Source organism: Phyllostomus discolor, chromosome 14, assembly GCF_004126475.2.
Source record: "Phyllostomus discolor isolate MPI-MPIP mPhyDis1 chromosome 14, mPhyDis1.pri.v3, whole genome shotgun sequence".
In the NCBI taxonomy this organism is placed as follows: domain Eukaryota; kingdom Metazoa; phylum Chordata; class Mammalia; order Chiroptera; family Phyllostomidae; genus Phyllostomus; species Phyllostomus discolor.
The window spans coordinates 11,832,623-11,852,753 of NC_040916.2; the positions used below are offsets into that span (position 1 = coordinate 11,832,623).

Sequence of the window (20,131 nt, forward strand, 5' to 3'; positions counted from 1 at the left end):
TGAGAGGCGAGGGTTTAGAATGATAGGCATCAAGTGGGAATCCCACCACAATGGGGAAGTGTCATCACTTAGTGCAGGCGTGAAGCATGGGGCAGGGGAGGGGGCCCATGGTGCTCACAGGGCGGGCCCCTTCTGGGGGAAACCACAGCAGCAGGTCGGCTGGGAGACGAGGTGCAGAGGTGGGAAGAGCCGCCTTTGGGGTGCTTTCAGCCTGTGAGAAAATCTCTAGGCCAGTGGTTCTCTGGGTGTGGGCCTGGGTCCGAAGCATCAGCATCACCTGGGAGCCGGTTGGAAATGCAAATTCCCTGGGCCCCATCCCAGACCCCCTGCATCAGACAGTGTGGGGTGGAATCTGGCCGTGGGGCTCAGCAGCCTCCAGGGGGTTCTGATGCGCGCTCCGGTCTGAGAGCCACTTGGCTTACCAAATACCCGAGTCCACAGCCTCGTTCAATAAGAGCCTCTGCCTCGGACATTTCTGCAAGCCACTACTCTGGCCACGGCCAGTTTCGGGATGAATGGTGCGAATGGCATTTGAGAGCTCACGTGGCATCCGGGGAAATGCTGAGGGCCTGAGAGAGGAGACCTGAGCGGAAGCCTCAGCTGCTGAGGGCCCTTCAACTACGCGTGTTGCTGGCCTCGTCAGTCAAGTGCAGGGATTAGGAGCTGCCCTGCGAGACGCACAGGATTGTGTCAAGGGTGGCCGGAAAAGGTGAGCGATGTTTCAGGACAAACTGTGAGGGGCTTCACATGTGTAGAGATTGATCTTGGGTCAACACTTTTTGAATCTGATCTTGGCAAAATAAAGTCTCTCTTTCCCAATGAATAATTCTAGTCTCGTGATAGTTCTTTTGGGTTCGGGCATCTCTTTTCCACTGAGACTTCACCTGAAAACAACCACTTGTGTTTATATATATTAACAAGGACATGGGGAGATCTTTTCCTCCAGCATTCATCACCAAATGTATTTGCTTTGGCAAGGGAAGGCGTAACACATCTTTATCAAATTATTTCTGAGACAATCTTTTGCTTCTCCTCTAGAGAATAAAAAGGAAATACGGTTTCTCCCTCTTCATGCCATTTCCCAGGCTGAGCCCCGTGTGGTGGGGGGGTGTGGAAACGAACACCCCTTTCCTTGGTGATGAGGAGCTATCACCACTTTTCTGTCTCCTGCCACTGCATCGATTGCTTGTCACCAGCAATTATAACGGACTCTGTCCCAGCCTGCTCTCCCCAGCCATCCAGGAACTCATTTGTTGGGGAGCATTCATTAAGACATTAGCACGTTTTCACTCCGACAGTCATTATTATGAATGGTGGGAAAGAGCCAAGTTGCCTTAGAAGGAAGGACAGTTGGTGGCCCCTGGGGGGAATGACTTTTGAGATATTTCTCTCTGCCCCAACATGCACCACCCTGTATCACTGTGCCGGCCTCTCCACCACTGGATCAGTGCTATCGGGACCCTTTGTCTCTCTCACTGTCTGCTATGGAAAGTAACACGGTCACTACCCAGCTTCTCAAGGGTGTTAGGGGAAGCACATAGTGAGAGGCGGGGTCAGAGGGAGGGTCCTGGAGCAGGACGCAGGCTCCGGTTAAGATGCATTGGGACAAAGACTTTGGGGAGAATGTTCACAAAGGGAAAATGGTGAGTTTGAGACACCGGCCTGTTGTCAATTTCACGGAAGACTCTCTCTGGCTTTAGAACCGAAACGCTAATTGGCAGCAGCCAGTGTTTCAGTAAAAACCTATCCATTGGCCTCCTCTCGCTTAATATAGAGACTCCCTAATAGTGATCTTAAAGGCAGGGGACCTCTACCTGCAAATAAGGACTTTAGAAATAATTGTAAGCTTGTTGCGTGCGAAGCCAGCGTCTCTTGGTTGGAATCCCATCTCTGGGCAAAGGCTGAGCAGGCCGGGTGCCAAGAGAGGAGATGCCCACTCCTTCGCCCAGGTGGGATTTCTGCCTCCCCCCAGAAAAACCATCCCTGAGGCCAGAGCAGTTGCTTTCCTTGTGAACGCTGGTTCCTGTTCAAGCCAGCTGTGCTCCATAACCCTTTGTGTTGCATCAGATAACAGGCACTTTTCACAGCTGCAGAGAATGCGTGTCCAAGACAGTGGAGAATTGGCTTTTACTGTGTCTGGGTGGCAGGAAGGTCTTTCCAACGAGTGGGGAAAACCGGTGAGGGTCTGTCCAGTCCTCATTCTCTCTGCCCATGTGCCTGGACAAGTTCGCTGTCAGCGAGAGGGGAGACGGCTGCTTCTGTCCACATTCCGTCCTCCTAGCTGAAGATCTGCCTCTCATGGTCACCTGGAATCAGAGAGCGTTGCACGCCAGTGCCGGGGTGCAGCCCGGTCCCCTGATCCCATTCTAGCTTCTCTAGGAATTGCACGGCGTGCAGACACCTGGAGTAGAAGACTCCCTTGGGCCAAAAGGGGCACTTTTGAGAGCCCCCCCACAGTTTGGCTTTTACAGAGGATGGGCCACAGAGGGCTAATGACCCAGCCCCAGAGAATTCAGGCATTTTAGGGGCAAGTGACCAGCATATCCCTAGCTCTGGGAGCCACACCTCAGGCAGCAATGGCCCTCTGTCACAGAGCTCGCTGATGGCGTTTGGTCAAATCGGAACTCCGAGGGTCCCTTCAGTAGTGGGAGTTAATGCCTCCCTCCACTGTGTCGTGGGATGTTTGTGTATCTTCCTGCGGTCTGCCGGCCTTGTTTCAGCCTCACTCCCAGTTCCGGCCCCGGGGAGGACAGGGACTCCTCCGTAGTCCTGCCTCGGCTCCTACGCCCTTGCCCCTGTGCCTCGCTCTCAGTGGGTGTTTCCTTTGGATCGGGGGTAGGAGGAGAGGGCTGATCCACTTTGAAGAAGTGTCCCTCAGTACCCCAGAAGGTCACCATGCCAGAGCCAGGGTCAAGGGCAAGACTTGGTTGGCTCTTCCAGCCTGTGGAACGAAGGCTTACAGATCTTTCTTTGGGCTTGTAACCCGCAGGAGGAAGGGTGCGTGTGTTTGTGTGTGAACCAAAGGTAATGAAACAACACCATTTCCACGTGTGATGCACTTCTATGTTCCATTCCATTTCATTAAAACAAGTGCTAGTTGTGACCTGGCATTTTGTGTTCCCCTGATGGTTCATAGCCCCACAGTTTGGGACCTGCTGCTGCAGAGAATACACCTTTAGCTCCCCCGGGAGCAATGTGGGGGAGTGGAAGGCTGGAGTGCGGGATGGAGCGTCGGACGGCCCACAAGTCCCGCTTCGGTGGCGCGGGAGCCAGGAGCACATGGAAGGAACAGCACAGGGCTCTTGCGTTGGCCAGTGTCCTCGTTCTGTGGATAAACAGAAGACACCAGCCTTCAGCGCCTGCAATCTGCTACCTTTCAAGAGCTTTCCAACTCAGCCTGAGAGAGGAAGGAAGAAAGGCTGATTAGAAAGAAGAAAGCAACCTCCTCTGCCCAAAATGCCTCTAGCACTTGCAGGCTGGATACGGTTCTCTCGCCATCAGGATGCCTGCTAGGAGCAAGATATCTTGCGGAAGGGCCAGGATGGAGGGACAAATGATTTGGTGGCACCCAGCCCCCGGGCCACTCCCCTCCCGAGCTGGTGCCTCCCTTCATCGCCGCCTGCTCCACAGAATGTGCCATCTGGGGGCCTTGGTGCTGGAGATGGCTGGGGCTTTGGGAGCCGGCTGAGCTGCTGCTAAGACAGAATGTGTCCCTAAGAGAATGCACACCGAGTCCAGGGGAAGGCATCCAGCCTGCTTCCCACGGCTCTGCCTGTCTCCATGGGGACTTGGGTGAGAGAGGGAGAGAGAGAGCGAGAGAGAGAGAGAGCGAGCACATCTCCACAAGGGCGACGGTTGGAAGTGGGGGTGGAATGCCACCCCGGTGACTGGAGGAGGAGGTCAGAGGACTACGAAAGGTTGGCTGGTTCGTTGACCAACTCTAGTTCCATCCCCAAAGTGCGCAAAGTGCCTCATGGCTCAGGTGTCCAAAGGAATCCTTTTGTAATGCGTGTCCTCTCCACTTCCCCAGCACAACAGGCTGGAGTTTGGTAAGGACAGGATTGGAAAAGCAGTATAAACCAAGGGCAAGGCATGGTCCCAGCTTCTAAGGAGCTTACAATCCAATCAGAAAAAGGATATTAGAAACAGAAAGCTATTAGTGCACGGGACATGAGAGAATGCAGGCGGATGCACAGCGGGGCAGAGTGTACACACTGAGGAGGTGGGGGAGGGGAGGTCTGGGGGTGTGGGGGCTGAGCTGGCCGGAGAAGCAGTGAGAAGACCAGTGTGAAGGGCACTTCAGATGCCCAGGAGGGAGGGAAAAGGGGTCAAGTTGGAGGGTGAAGCCATCATCAGAGACCCTTGATGCCTGGCTGATAAGTGTCCTGGGGGAATTTAAAGTCCAGAGCCTTAATTTTTGGGGGTGGCATGTGTGGCACGTGCAACAGATACACACACCATGAGGTGGACACCCAGGGCAGGAAGTGCGGACCTGTGGCAGGACAGCCACTGGAGGATAGCTGATGGGACTGGACTAAGCGTCCAGAGCTCGAGGCCTTTGGGAGTCCTGCTCCTAGGAGGAGAGAGAGGGCGTGGGAGCAGGTGTGGTTCCGGAAGCAGACAGTCCTGAGTTCATACCCTTGCTCCACTAGCTTCGAACCATGAGATGCTGGGAACCTCCAGTGGGCCTCTGTGTCCTCATTCGTAAGAAGGAAGGCAGCTCAGCGGTCCATGTCGGCCACTTGTCGAATGTCAATGTGATGGGTCTAGCAGTCTTAGGCCCTTGCCGTGGTCTGAATGTTTGCAGTCCCCAAATTCAGAGGTTGAAATCCTAATGGGATGGATTTAGGGGGTGGGGGCTTTGGGAGGTGATTAGGTCATGAGGGTGGTGCCCTCGTGAATGGGATTAGTGCCCTCACAGCCACCCGGCAGAGAGCTCCCTTGCTCCCTGCATTATGCGAGGGCACAATGAGAAGTCAGACCATCTGTAACTCGGGGTGGGCATTCACCAGAACCTGAGCGTGCTGGCCACCTGATCTTGGGCTTCCGGCCTCCAGAACTGTGAGAAACACATTTCTGTTGTTTACAAGCCACTGTGTGTGGTGTTTTGTTGGAGCAGCCCAGTGGACTAAGCCCCTGGCTGTTACGATTATTACTTTATGGTTTTCCTCTGCCTGACCCCTCCTATGCAAAACCACAAGTAGCTGCTGCGATGTTCACCCCATGTCTGGGGGATCACCCAGGGGTGTGTCATGTGAGATCACCACATGGTGGCTGCCTGGTACCATTGCCCTTCTGCGACGGGAGGTCACCCCATCGGATGGGAACAACCACCACATTCTGTTGGGTCCCACTCCCAGGCACCACCCCAGGGCCTTCCCAAAGCAAACCAGGTCTGTGCCAATCAGAGGTGTGCACCTGACACCGGAGGGTAGGAGGGGACAGGGCAAGAACTGACCCGGACGTGGAGATGGAAGGAAAATTGTCAACCTGGCCTCATTCTATTTAGTTAAAAAAAAACTGCATTGAGTGCCTTTCCTGTGCTTAGGATTGTGCTGCCACTGTTTGCTGTTATATTGGGTACCTAGCCATTCAGCACTTGATGGAGTAGTTAAATATTGGAAGCTTATTATGAGAGAGTTAAGAAAATACAAATATTATGTTTTAGATAATCCGTGAGAGGAGGATTTTGGTGTTAAGGGGAGCCTTGAGTAGGAAAACTCACATGCTCTCCTGAGAGATGAAAGCATGTCCTACTGACGCCCTTACCTGCCGCATCGGGTGGTACCTGCTCTGTCTTCACTTCTGAGGGCCCCGCTGAGTGGCCGGTGATGAGTGCTGACCGCTTGGTTCACGGGAACAAAGGCATTGCACGGCCCTCGAGCCTGGGACAGGAGCAGAGAGAGGCTCTGAGGAATGAGATTCTCCTTTCTGCTCCCGCTCCGTGCCCCCATCAAAGAGGCTCTGACAGAGGGGTCTTCTCAGAATGACAAATGTGAGAGGGGCTGGAAATTAGGAAATTGCTCTCTGCAGCCCTGTTTCTTCGGGGAATTAGTTCTTCCTCGTGATTTATTTTTCCACTTTGAAATATTTCATTCATTCATTCCACAATTCATTCATGGCATTTCATCAACATGCCACTATGAAAAACTGGACCAACTTAATATATTTTTTTTTCCTTTAGCACTGAAAAGAGTTTCCCAATTCAGTCCCATGTAGGTTATTTTTCCTTCTCAAAAGTGGTTCCTTATTTGAAATAGATGTTTAAAATAATGAACTGGAAGATGGGGAACGGGGGAGCTCTATAGGGACCCCAGTGTAACTTGTACTTAGTTAGCAGCATGAACACAAAGATGGGCCAGAGTAGGTTTACGGCTGTGCGTACACGGGACCCAGAGCTGCTTCTTGTGCCATTGGAATCACAACCTGCATGGCTTTGCTCATACAGACAACTCTAAGCCTCCTTTTGCGCACCCCTGTAACATCAAAACAATGTGGTTGACCGTACCCTCAGCTCCCCCGAGAACACAAGGAGGTCATGTGCACAAAGGCACTTGGACAAGCATGCAGTACTCCCAGAGGGATGTGGGGGGAGACAAAGGGGGAACGCCCAAGCTTAGAGGTCAGACACCTGGGTTCAAATCTGGACTGCGTTATTTGCCAGCCCTGAGACCTTTAGGAAGGTGCTTATCTCTGCTCGTTGGGGATTACACGTACAGAGGCATGTGTGGGATGTGGTGGACTCAGCTAACACCAGCATTACTCTAACTATTAGAATGATTTTTAACATTATTTTCAGTCTTAGTGTGAGTCATGGGGCTTTTGTGCACCCCTCTTAACGATATCTCATGCAGGTTACTATCAGAATGAGATCATGCTCTGGGACTGCCGGTGTTCGTGAACGGTGAAGCCGAGGAGCTCAAAACATCCAGAGGCCGTTCTCCGAGGTCAGGCCTTGATGGGGGAGAGAGACTGGAGTGGCTACAGTTTGATTTTCTTGAATTGGGAACCCTTGAGCGAGTCCACTTTAGTTCACAAAAGTATATATCATTGACGCTAAGACCAGGTGCTGGATATGCAGAGAATAACCTCAAGAGATACCTGTCCAGAGGGGGCATAAGTGTAATCACAGAGTAATGTGGAGAGTGCGGTGATAGAGAGATATATGCAGCTTATAAAAAGGTGAAAGATTCGTGCATTCTGAAGAGAAACCAGAGTATATATGTGGCTTATAGATGGGGGAGAAATGGGGCATGTGGGTCCACAATAAGATGCTCCTGGCTACTGATAAGAGAAAGCTTCGCTTAAAATGGCTTAAACACTAAAGAGATGCATTGTCTCCCATAAAAAGAAGTACTAACACAGGAAAGTCCAGATATGGTTAATTTAGTGGCTGGACACACACCCAGGTTCTTTTTACCTTCTCAGTTCGCCATCTCAGTAAATCACATAGATCTCCTCATGATCACAGGGTGGCTGCAGTAGCTCCAGACATCGACGGTATCCACAGGCTAACACCCAGGAACAGAAAAAGGCCTGTTTCTGCTACATGAACCTTTTTAAACAAGTAAAAACTGTCTGAAAATACCTGCTTCACTATAGCAGACTTCTAATATTTCCTAACCAAGTCACTGGAACAGCTGTGACAAAATCACAGTAAAGAGAAGGGCAACACCAAAAATGGCATTTAGATGTTATTACATGGGGGGAAGAGAGCTTGACATAAAACTAGGACTTTACCAGAACTGAAAAATTTAAAAGTTGGTCTTTAGCTGGGTAGCAAAAGATCCTTCAGCAACATCTCACCCAACCTTGGGGTGAGAAAGTGGGACTTAAGACTTCCTGGAGGAAGTAATACCTGAACTGGGACTTAAGTTTTGCTACTCAAAGTAGAGGCAACAACATCGCCTGGGGCCTTGTGAAAAATGCAGAATTTCAGGCCTGTCCCAGACCTACTGGATCAGAATCTGCCTTTTTACAAAATGCCAGGAGACCCACGCATGCATTGAGGTTTGAGAAGCACTGATATAAAATGAGAAAAGGGGTGGCCAGGTAAAAACATTTGAAAATCGAATGGGCTAGGAAATGGAAAAGGGAACCGAATGAACAGACGTAGTAGGGGCAAAAGTAATATACATTTGGTTAACTACAGGAGCTCAGGGGCATGTATTTTTAGATAGAGGTTCCAGTGTTTTAAAATATTCAGAAAATGCCATCCATCCATTATCACCAACACGAGTACGTCCCTGAAGACTTTGGAAGCGCTAACACTAATTGAATGCCTGCTGTGTTGCTCCTGCTTTTATGTATGGGCTGTCCTATATAGTGCTGCATAGATTGTTGCATTTCTGTGTGGCTGCTTAACAAACTTCTTCAAAATTTAGAACATTGAAACAATAATGGTTCTACTGAATCTGACAGTTTTATGGGCCAGAAATTGGGGCAGGGCTCTGCTGGGTGATTCTTCTGCTTCAGATTGTGTCAGCTGGGGCCCTTCAAGTGGCACTTAGCTGGCAGTTGAGCTAGTCTTTGGACCCCACGGTGGCTTCACTCATGAGCCTGGTGCCTTGGAGGAGTGGCTGGAAGACTGGCTTTTCTGCACCCCTCTTCCTCCCCTACAGTGCTCCTGCTTCTGCACGGGGCTTCTCCAAATCAGTAATCAGACAGTTGACCACAGTCACTACCAGTTCTTTTAAAGGCTAGCCTGAGAACTGGCAAACTGCATTTCTTTTCTGCCCCACCAGCCAAAGTCATAATAGACCAGCTGAGAATCAAGAAGAGGAAGGATAATATCTCATCTCTTCATGGGAAGAATGTCAAAAAATTGGTAGCCATCTTTAATCCACCAAATACTAATTCATTTATGCTCCAATAACCCTGAGGTAGTTATAAATTATTTGTTTTCAGATAAAGAAATAGAGGCACATGGTGGTTAAGTAACTTGCCCAAGGTCAATGCTTACCAAGGGAAAGTGTCAAGATTGAAACCCAGTCTACCAGACTTATCGGGGTATGTGAATGTCTGAGCACTCTGTTGTACACCTGAAACTAATACAATATTGTATGTCAACCATAATTGAAGAATCAATTCTAAAAAAGCTAAAAAAGAAGCTTGATTCCAAAAACCATACTTACCTGCTCTACCCTTATTGCCTCTCGTTAGGAAGGACCCACTTACCAAGAATTAGTTAGCAAAAGTCCATTTCTATCGTTTTGTACCACAAGGGACACTGTAGCTCCTTTTTTCTGAAGAACCATTTCACGGGCCTCCTGTTGGCTAACTCGTTCTCCATGGCGCACGTGTTGAATAGTGCACTTACACTCTTAACACCCTGGTGTGGACCCCACATTTTTAAAGCGCTTTGGATTGCTGCTTTTTGTGTCCAGCAACCCTAGCCTGGTGTGGAGGGATCTGGCTGCACATTACATGCATTTCCAGGAATGAGAAGACCAAACCCTGCCTTCGCCGCCCCCACGACTCTCCTGGATCGTTGAAGGATTATTTGCTGTGTTTGCCTTGACGTGAGCTATTTCGTTTTTCCAAAACAGATGCCGCCGGTTGACTAATGGCATTCCCCACTAAAAGTCAGAAATGTCAGCAAGACGCTGCGAAGCCGGTGTCACTCTAGAGGAGAACAATAGATACGGCTGAGAAACAGGGACCCGTGCCAAGTATTCTTGAGGCTAGGAGGTCATGTGCCACTTTTCTGCTGAGAGAGGGAGAGAGAGATATATATATAAGGGCAAGGGAAGCAGGAGTTTGGGGGTTGGGAACGGCCTGGCATGTGCTAATAATAGGATGGGTCACATGACGCCTGAGTCACCTCGAAAGAGGCTTAGCTGGTGGAGGTGAATTAAAGTGCTCGGAATTAAGGACATTTCTTCAAATATCCCCTGATGCGTAAAAATAGACTGAAGGAAATATCTGTGTGATGAAGAGAGAATCGCCAAGTGTGGCTGCCCTCCCTCCGGAGGGCTTTTGTGGTTTGCCAGGGCCTGGTTAGGAGCGGGGCCAGCTGCGCACTGTGTGGGGCCCCTGGTGTAACTTGTTTGAGAAGTCCAAGATGGTGACAGCGGAGCACTAAACCAAGTGTGGGGCCCCGCTGAGTGCGGGGACCCATGACACAATGGCGGTCCATGCCCCTGGAGTGGAACCCCGTGCCTGATGTCTCTGATTGGCAGGGCGAATTTGACAGTGGTCTGCAGGCCTCGTCCTGGGCAAGACTGTGCTGGGGGCCGTTGGTTTAGAAGCTCATGTCCACTCTACGGCCTTTTCTCCGCAGCTCCCGGCCTGGGCCTGCCTCAGTGAGCCACAGCTCCCCACCTCTGTGGCCATGTCCCAGGTCCCTGCCTCTGCCCCCACTCCTCAGAAAAGCTGCCTGCAGGGAAGGATCCCAAAAGTTCTCAGACACGAGCTGTAAGTGGCTGGTAGAGTTGAAGGGCTCCCCCCACGATGTGTTGTGCTTTTATTTTATAGACATCTACACCTCGGGCCAAACCATGGAATTTCAGGTGTTGCCTGGCTTGTGGGGAAATTAATTTCTTTTTAAACTGGGAGATTTGCCCAGAGCCCTTGAGATCACACAGATATTATAGACAGGCACTTATTTTGGCAGTTTTGAAGGCTTGTGGCTCTTTTGCTCTTGGGGGCATTTGCCCCCAAGGGTACAAGTGGTGGCCTCTTCTGCCAGTGGAGCTGAAAAGACCCCTTTTCCCTGTCCACAGGCTGGACAGTAGGACATGCTTAAATTCTATCCACAGGAAGTGTCTACACACTGAATTCCATTGTTGGTTCCACCTCTGCAGTCTCTGTCTCTCACTGCATCCTGTCCCGGCCCCTCCGAGCCCACTTAGCCCCTCCGCAGCGCACACTCACACCTCGGCAGGCTGAGCCGCCCCCGTTCCTTGACGCTCTCTCTGGAAACCAGCAACACCCCAGAGCTGGTGCGCAGGTATCTCCGGACATTCGCTCCCCCAAGCCCCCAGCAGGCATGCGCTCCAGGGTGGGGCTTGCTGCTAGAAGGGTTGGGGCTGGGAAGTGCCCTCCGGACCTCCCAAGCCAGGCTTTGCTTCCTTTCTCTTGGGCCTGCTGCGGATTGTGGTCCTTCCCCCAGGCTTCATGTCAAAGGAAACGCCTTCTGAAACCACAAACCACCAGGGCATCCCTTATTTCTCAGATGCAATTACTTGGCTTCTAGGAAGTAGCTGTGGTCTCCAAAGCCACGCCCTGAGCCCGAGAGAAAATCATTTCAGACACACGAGGCCAGGCAGAAGCTCAGCCTCAAGAAGGAGGTTAATATTCGAGCCCACCCTGGGGGCAGTCCGGGAAAGCCTTCGAAATTCTCTGCCTTCAGACGCGCCTCCAGCGGAACCATTCAGAAGCGCTTCATCCTCCAGGCCCTTCCGGTGGCGACCTGGCTCCAGAAAAAGAGTAACTGCCGTTCTGGTTTTGAAACCTCGGGGGCTGTGACTGTTTTGGGGTTTGAAGCCAAAACACACTGAGCAAATAAAAACCTCTGACTCACCAGGAATCTTCCCTCTCCATTTTCAAACACATCAAAAAGTCTGTCAACAGCACTGACCGAGGGCCTGCTCTGTGAAGAGCCACGGACTGGGCACCGAGGGGAGATTCGGGGAACTGTGTATTAATAGTTTCATTCATCCATTCATTATCTAGCAATTTAATTTAGTGAATTGAATCAAATCAGAAATACCCACTGAGCCTTGCGAGCCACAATACCCTGCCTTCGAGGGATGCCGGAAATACAAAGAGAGTCCTGTATAAAAAGTCACTGTCAAGGGCTTACCATCTAATAGGGGTGGTGGCAAAGGCAGGGACATAAATAGATTAGCGCAGGCAAACTCTGGTGAATGTAACAAGAGCAGGGACCACAGGTGTCCCAGAGATTCAGAAAAGGGATCTGTCCCACTAAGTGGAAAGAACTACAAAATGCAGTTTTTTAAACTAGGAAGTCATTATTAAGCATATTAGGTATTCAATAAATATATGTTGAAAGCTGCTAAATATAGTGGCCTTGGACATGGGCTTCGGAGGATGGGTAAGGCTTCTGGGGACGAGGCAATGGCAAGGTGAAGGCATCACGGGCGGCTGTTACCACGAGCAGCAAGTCGGGTGAGGTCTGGAGGGGCAGCCAGCTGTTCTGTTCATTCCTCCATCATTTTTTCTTCGTAAGATGTCCCACTTGGCAGTGAGGGGCAAAGCAGGGGGGCCATTGGCCTTGAGGAAGCAGTGAGTGGGAATTAGAAAGTATTTATAAACGAAGAGGCGGTGAAGCAGGTGGGGCTGGGAGTGGAGGTCCCATGTTGAATGACAGATGGGAAAAGAGCCAGCGGCAGAACCCAAAACACGGGCCAGGGCTCAGAGACCGTGCGAGCAAACGAGGTGACTGCATACAGATGCCCCAGACGTGGTCGCTGGGTCTTTGCCATTCAATCCCCAAATGGGTGCTGCAGCCTGGTCCTAATTATACATTAAGTACTTGCTCTGTGCCCAGCACTGTGCCAGGTAAGAAAAAGATCCAAGAGAAATACGTGAAACGGTCTTTGTCCTCACTGAGCTTATAATCCAGTTGAGCCAACAGGGATAAGTAGAAAAGAAACAAGTGGAGCCTAATATGAGAACAATTGTGAGTATACCTGTAAAGTATGAGTGGGGCATGGGAGCTCAGAAAGAGCAATTGGGGTGTACCTTCAGTTCACTGGTGTTGACGGGTGCCCGGTTGCTCTGGGCAGTGCCTGTTTGAGGAAGCCTTTGAGGAGTGGCCGCTCAGGGATGGTCAGGCAGGAATTCAGCGGCCTGAGCCAGGTCACATCTGCCTCAGCCTGCAGGGCTGCTCGGAGCCCCAGCTAGCCACTGTCTTTAGTGACCAAGGGCTGAGCAGGTCCGAGGAGGCCGCTGGGCCAGCCCTGTTCTCGACCAGCTCACATCGGCTTGGGAGAGCTGATCTTGAGCATCTTTCCAGCTCACTTTCATGTGACACATTGCTAGCTTGAAATCGATTATGCTGGGACTATTGACACCATATCAGCAAGTGCTGCGATTTGGGGAATTTCTTCCCCCTGGATGGCTGACTTATTGGCCCACGTTGGCTTGGCCCATTTCCCCCATCAGGGAACGATAGAAATAAATCACCACCTCCAGGAAAAGGCTTCTCAACTCGGGTCTTATTTTACTTGAATTTGAGATAATGCAATAGACAGTTCAAGAATGTGTTTCAAAAAGCATGCACTTTCACAAACCTACCACCTGGCAGGCATTGTGGTGACACCAGGAGCCCAGAGATGAGTGTGATGTGGTGGCAAGGGGAAAGGGACACACAAGTTGACGGCAGAGTCAACTGGCAAGGACGTATCTGTAGGATGCTCGAGGCACGCAGAAGATGGGGCCTGAGGTGGGCAGAGAATCAGGGAAGGTTTTCCCAAGAAAGAAGCACTTGTCCTTGTTCCTGAAGGAGGATTCCAGGCAGAGAAAACGCACCAGCGGAAGCAAAGGGATGCTGGCGGGCGCTCCGCTCTGTGCACTGTCACGTGTCAGGCTGGACCGTAACAGGCGAGCCATGGGAGGAGGCCGGGCAGGGAGAGAGCGGCCTCCTGGCGGGGTTGACGGCATTCGAATGTTGTCCCGAAGGCGCAGGGGAGCCAGGGAACAGGGTGCAGGGAAGCTAGGACCCGAGCAAGCCCAGGAGCTAACTGCCTGGTCTGTTTTCCTACCAGTTTTTTCCTTGCTTCTCTGGGGCCCTTTCGTAGCCTCTCACCAGGGTTTCTGGGGCTGCAGGAGAAGTTGGGGCTCCCTGCTCACTGCAGACATGGAGCAGATCCTACCCTCTGCCTTCCCAAGCCCAGGCCTGACTTCTCCGATCCACAGGGACAGCACTTCTCCAGTGCCTGGGCCCACCTGCTCCTTCGGGGGTGGAAGACCCCTCCTTGACCACTGACCAGCCTCTTTCTCCCTTTTAGAGAAGAATGTTTGGAGCTCAAGCCATGCTGCCACAAATAGATTTGTCTCACTCTGGTGAAGGTGGTATTGTATTCTAGAATGCAGGCACATATCCTGAGCCATCCCCTACCAATGCCCTTTAGGTTGTTCTCAGATTTTTATGATCCCCACACCAGAATGAAGATCCCTATGTAAACCTCCTTGGGTATGCATATAGGTGCTTTTCTACACAATAGTTATAATTATTAGGCAGAAATATTTAATATTGTAGTAGGTAAATTATAGTTTGAAATGATTTACCAACTTAGTCCCCACCAGTAGTCAATGTCCCCCAACCTCTTGCCTTGGTAAAGGCTAGCTACTGTCAAGGGTTTTAGCCTTTGCTAACCTGGTGGGTATACAAATGAGATCTTACTGTTTTTCTTTTATTTTAAAAAGTAATGTTATTTTTAAAAATAGAGGGATCTTTTTTTTTTTTGTCCTGTAAAATTCTATTTTTAAAATGATCAGATGGTAAAATTGGCTTCTTTGGGGTGAATTTTTACACAAGCACAATTGAGACACACTGTCCCCTTTCCCAGCACCTGGCAACCATTGATGTATTCTCCAGCCCTGCAGTGTCGTCTTTTGGAGAATGTCATACAGTTGGAATGATACAGTATGTAACCTTTTAGGGTTGGCCTCTTTTGCTCAGCGTAATGCTTTTGAGATTCATGAGACTTGTTGTATATTGCCAATACAATGGACCTTGAAAAACACAAGCTTGAATGGCATGGGCCTACTTCTATACTGATTTTTTTTTCAATAAATACCATCGGTCGTCCATATGTATAGATTTTTGAATCCATAGTATTTTCTATCCGCTCTCGAGACTCTGCAGGTGTGGAGGGCTGACTGTGTGTGTTGTTCTGTGCCATTTTATACGAGAGACTTGACCATTTGTGGATTCTGGTGTCTGTGGGGATCCTGGAAATAATCCCTCATGGATACGGAGGGCCTACTCTAATTAAGTTTTGAAGAGTTGCACCTAAAAGCTTTATGCATCGAGCAAGTCCACCAGTGTCATTTGTCTAGCAGCATTTGCTCACTTTGTGTCTCTGTCATGTTTTGGTAATTCTCACAGTATTTCAGACTTTTTTACCATTATATTTGTTATGGTGATCTGGCATCAGGGAGCTTCGAGTACCTAATTGTAATTGTTTTGGGGGCACCATGAATCACACCAAATAAGATGGCAAACTTAATCAGTAAAGGTGCGTGTGCTGCCTGCTCTCTCTCTCCGGCCTCCCCATTCCCTGAAACACAACAACACTGAAATTAGGCCAGTTAATAACCTTCCAGTGGCCTGTGGGTGTTCGAGTGAAAGGGAGACTCGTATGTCTCTCACTTTAAAGCAAAAACTAGAAATGATTAACCGTAGTGAGGAGGACATGTTAAAAGTGGAGACAGGTTAAAAGCTAAGCCTCTTGTGCCAACCAGTTAGCCAGCTTGTGAATGCAAAGGAAACATTTTGGAAGGAAATTAGAAGTGCTATTCCAGTGAACACTCGGAAAACAGCCTTGGTGCCGATGTGGGGAAAGTTTTAGTGACTGGATAGAAGATCACACCAACAACAACATTCTGAAGTCAGCGCCCCGTCCAGAGCAAGGCCCTAATTCTCTACAATTCTGTGGAGACTAAAAGAGGTACGGGAGCTGCAGAGGAAAAGTTTGAGATTTCTCAGAGCTTCTTCCAGACACGCAGCTTCCCTTCAGCCTGATTCTCTGAGTGTCCCCACAGCATGGCCCCCACACACCAGTCTTTGCTCCCATACCAAACGAGGAAACCGAGGCCTCCTGCCCCCAAGCCAGAGGAGAAGTCAACCTTTCGGGACTTGCCAAAGGAGGAAAAAGAGCAGCAAGAAGCAGTCAAACATGGTGATGCAGTACAAGGTGAAACAGGCAGACTTAACGAACAAGCCAGTGAGGAATTCTGAAAGTAGAACAGAAATACAACAAACTCCACCAATCATTTCTTCAGAAGAGGTCAGAATTGATCACCAAAATCCCAAATTCTTTTGGTGACAACATTGGCCAACCATCTGCAAGTAGGGCAAGGGGATGAAGAGATGCTACATTATTTGACAGGAGTTGAAGTGACATAATTTGAAGATATTAAATCAGGCTGCAGAATAGGTTTGTACTTTGATGAAAATCCTTACTTCAAAAATAGAGTTCCCTCCCAAGAATTTCATCTGAATGATAGTGGGGATCCATCTTCCAAATCTACTGAAATCAAATGGAAATCTGTAAAGGCTTTGATGAAACGTGCAAGCCAAATGCAGAATAAAGCCAGGCAGTGCGAGGAACCAGAGAGCTTCTCCACCTGGTTACTGACCATCCTGAGGCAGGTGCAGGTGAGTCAGGAGAAGCCGTCAAGGATGATATTTGGGCAAGTCCATTATAATAACACTTGGCCCCTGATATGGGTTAAAGAAGGGGAAGGAGAAGAAGATGCTGATGATGTTGAAGAAGGGTTGGAAGACATTGATGAAGAAGGGGGTGAGGATGAAGGTGAAGAAGATGAAGATGATGATGAGGGGGAGGAAGGGGAGGAAGATGATGGAGAAGACGACTACTAGAGCACTGATGGATTCCAACCTTCTTTTTAAATTTTCTCCAGTCCCTGGGAGGAAGTTGCAGTCTCTTTTTCTTCCTCTTAGGCTCAGTGTCTCTGTTTCTGAGGCCTCTTTCCTCTCCTTCACACCGTGGTTCTCACCTTATGTGGGGGCGGGGGAGGCACATTAAGCAGAACACAGTGGGAAATGAATCTCTGCCCCTTTCTGTTCCAAATTCATTTTTGCCCCTTTTTATCCTGACACAAACTTTATGGAATCAACACCACCATGCTCTGTGGGAAAAAAGAAGAACCCTTGGCTTCCTTAGCTCTCCTGGAAGCTGGAGGGTGCTAGGCCCCCATGTAGCAATACCTAGAATTCTAGCTTTTTTCCTCCTTTTTTCTGTATATTGGGCTCAGAGATTACATTGTGTCTTTATGTGAATATGGACAGTTAGCATTTATCAACATGTATCTGTCTACTGTCTCTTGTTTAAAAAAAGAAAAAAACTTTTTAAAAACAGGGTTATGGAAGGTTAGCAAAGGGTGGGCTTGAGTAGTTTGGGTGGGTTAGGTAGGCATTTTGACAACACGGCTTCTCCTTTGGCATGTTTAATTGTGATGTTTAATGGACATCCTTGCAATTTAAGATGAGAATTTAAAAATAAAATTCTCTCCTTTTGATGACTTGAACCCTGCTACTCAAGGGGAGAATCAGCAAATCTGTAGGATCTTGTTCAGAATTGACATTTCTCTACTATAATTTTGTTCCTGTTCATTTTTAAATTTTCTTTCTGTTTCGCTGGAAAGAAAAGATGATGCTCAGTTTTAAACATTAATAGTGTACAAGTTGCTTTGTTATAATAAAACTAAATGTGTGCACAAAAAAAGAAACAGAAAAGCTTGAAGTAGGAGAGGTTAGTTCGTGAGCTCTGAGGGAAGAAGCCGTCTCCACAATGCAACAGTGCAAGGTGAAGCGGCAGGGCTGATGCAGAGACTGCGGCAAGTTATCCAGAAGATCCTGCCAAGATAACGGAGGTGGCTGCACTAAACAGGTTTTCAATGTTGTCAAAACAGCCTTCCAATGGAAGCAGATGCCACCCAGGGCTTTCACAGCTAAAGGGGAGAAGTCAATGCCTGGCTTCAAGCTTCCGGCTGAAGGGAAAGGACAGGCTGACTCTCTTGTTAGAGGCTAATGCAGTGGGTGACTTTACGTTGAAGCCAGTGCTCATTTATCACTCTGAAAATAGTAGGGTCCTTCAAATTATGCTACATCTACTCTGCCTGTGCTCTATAAATGGGACGGGAAAGCGTCAATGACAGCACATCTGTTTACGACATGGTTTGCAGAATACTTTAAGACCAGTGTGGGGGATCTGCTCAGAAAATGAGATTTCTTTTAAAAGGTTACTACTCATTGATGATGCACCTGGTAACCCAAAAGCTCTGATGGAGATGTACAATGAGGTGAATGTTGTTTTCATGCCTGCCAGTACAACATCCATTCTGCAGCCCATGAATCGAGGAATAATTTTGACTTTCAAGTCTTAGTAAGAAATGTATTTCAGAAGGCTATGGCTGTCATAGATAGTAAATCATTCTTCTTATGGATCTGGACAAAGTAATATGAAAACTTTCTGGAAATGATTTGAGGATTTACCATTCTAGATGCCACCGAGAACAGTCATAATTCATGGGAAGAGGTCAAAATATCAATAACAGGAGTTTGGAAGAAGTTGATTCCAACCTTCACAGATGAGACTGAATTTTTGAGGGGTTCAAGACATCAGTGGGGAGAGTAACTGCATATGAGGTGGACATATCAAGAGAACTAGAATTAGAAGCAGAGCCTGAAGATGTGACAGAATTGCTACAGGCTCATGATCAGACTTTAGTGGATGAGAAGTTTCTTCCTCTGGATGAGCAAAGAAAGTGGTTACTTGAGCTGGAAAACACTCCTGGTGAAGATGCTGTGAAGATTATTGAAAGGACAACAAAGGATTTAGAATATGACATAGACTTAGTTGATAAAGTAAGAGCAGGTTTTGAGAGGACTGACTCCAATTTTGAGTGAAATTCTTCTGTAGGTAAAATGTTACCAAATAGTATCAGCTGGTACAGAGAAATTGTTCATGAAATGAAGAGTCAGTTGATGCATCAAACTGCACTGTTGTCTTATATTAAGAAATTGCCACTGCCACCCCAGCCTTCAGTAACGATGACCCTGACCAGTCAACAGCCATCAGCATGGAGCCGAGACCCTCTACTAGCAAAATGCTTACAACTTGATGAAAACTCAGAGACAGAATTTTTTAGCAATACATTTTTAAAAACTGATTCACATACCTTGTTTCTCAAGGCAATGCTAGTGCACATTGAACAGATGACAATATATTGTAAACATAACTTTTAGGTGCACTGGGGAACCAAAAACTTTGCGTGACTTGCTTTATTTGTGACATTCACTTTATTGCAGTGGTCTGGAACCAAACCCACAACATCTCTGAGATATGCCTATAATTGAACTTAGTTTCTACCTTGATCCTCAGTGCTACAGATGGTGGAAACTTTGTCTTAGTGAATTGAGAGTTAAATTGGTCATTTATCTTTTCTTTCCAGTAGCACGTAGTTTGGGATGTGGAGTGGGAAATGGGCAGAGGTTAGTTATGTGTCATCAGGGCGTGAGGAGAGTGTGACCCTCAGTTGTCACCTGGTTACCCTGATTCTGCAGCTCCATGATGCTTCCTGTGCTCCCCACCCTCCACAACCATTCCGCCTCAGATGCGTGCTGTCCCAGCTGGTCCCCGGTCTACACTCGATCCCTGTCAGCCTCATTTCTCACTTCCCGGCTCTGCGTCCACCTGAGTCTCTGTGGCCTCTCTCAGCCCCGAGTCTCTCGCAGTTGCAAGGGAAAGTACCTACATCTATCTAAATTCCAAATCTCTTGTTTAGAACTAGACAGACATTTTTGGAGTTGAATGCTAGGAAGAATACTTTTTGTTTGATTTTGATTTTTGATTTTTGCTGTAGCAATCCCATTCCAAGTGATCTAGATGCCAAGGTGTATTTCAGGGGCAAGCAGAGGGTGACTAGGTAAACAAAAGCTATTCCAGGTGAAAAATCCATTGGTAAATATTTCATAAACTATTGTGACACATGGGGATAATAAGAGTAGTTAGCTTTTAGGGCTGTTGCGAGAATTCAATGAGATAGTGTATATAAAGGTACCTGGACTAGAGAGAGGAGTCCCAAAATTTATCCACCATTGTTGTCATTAGCATGTGCCTGGGGTTGTAGCTCCACCTCGGTCTGTGTCAGCCACTCGCTGGATTACATATTAACAGTGGTGATGGAGTGTCAGAGGCAGAGGGAGGGCCAGGGAGTCATGGGTTCACGGCAATAGCTCCATTTTCTTAAAGGCTTCAGTGCAAAGCCTCTGATACAATTTGTTAGCCCACCCAAGCCTGCAAATCAGAAATTGGGTTTATATTTGATCAATTTGGCTGTGCCACTGAAGCTTCATATGTCAACAACAGTACCAGCTTATCGTCATAAAGCGTTCAGATGCCCGGTGTGCTGC

General features: G+C 48.5%; 1 pseudogene; it reads left to right on the forward strand.

Moving 5' to 3' along the window:
* The first annotated feature begins 15,727 nt into the window (after positions 1-15,727).
* LOC114512118 lies at positions 15,728-16,629 on the forward strand (annotated as a pseudogene).
* Positions 16,630-20,131: the final 3,502 nt, after the last annotated feature.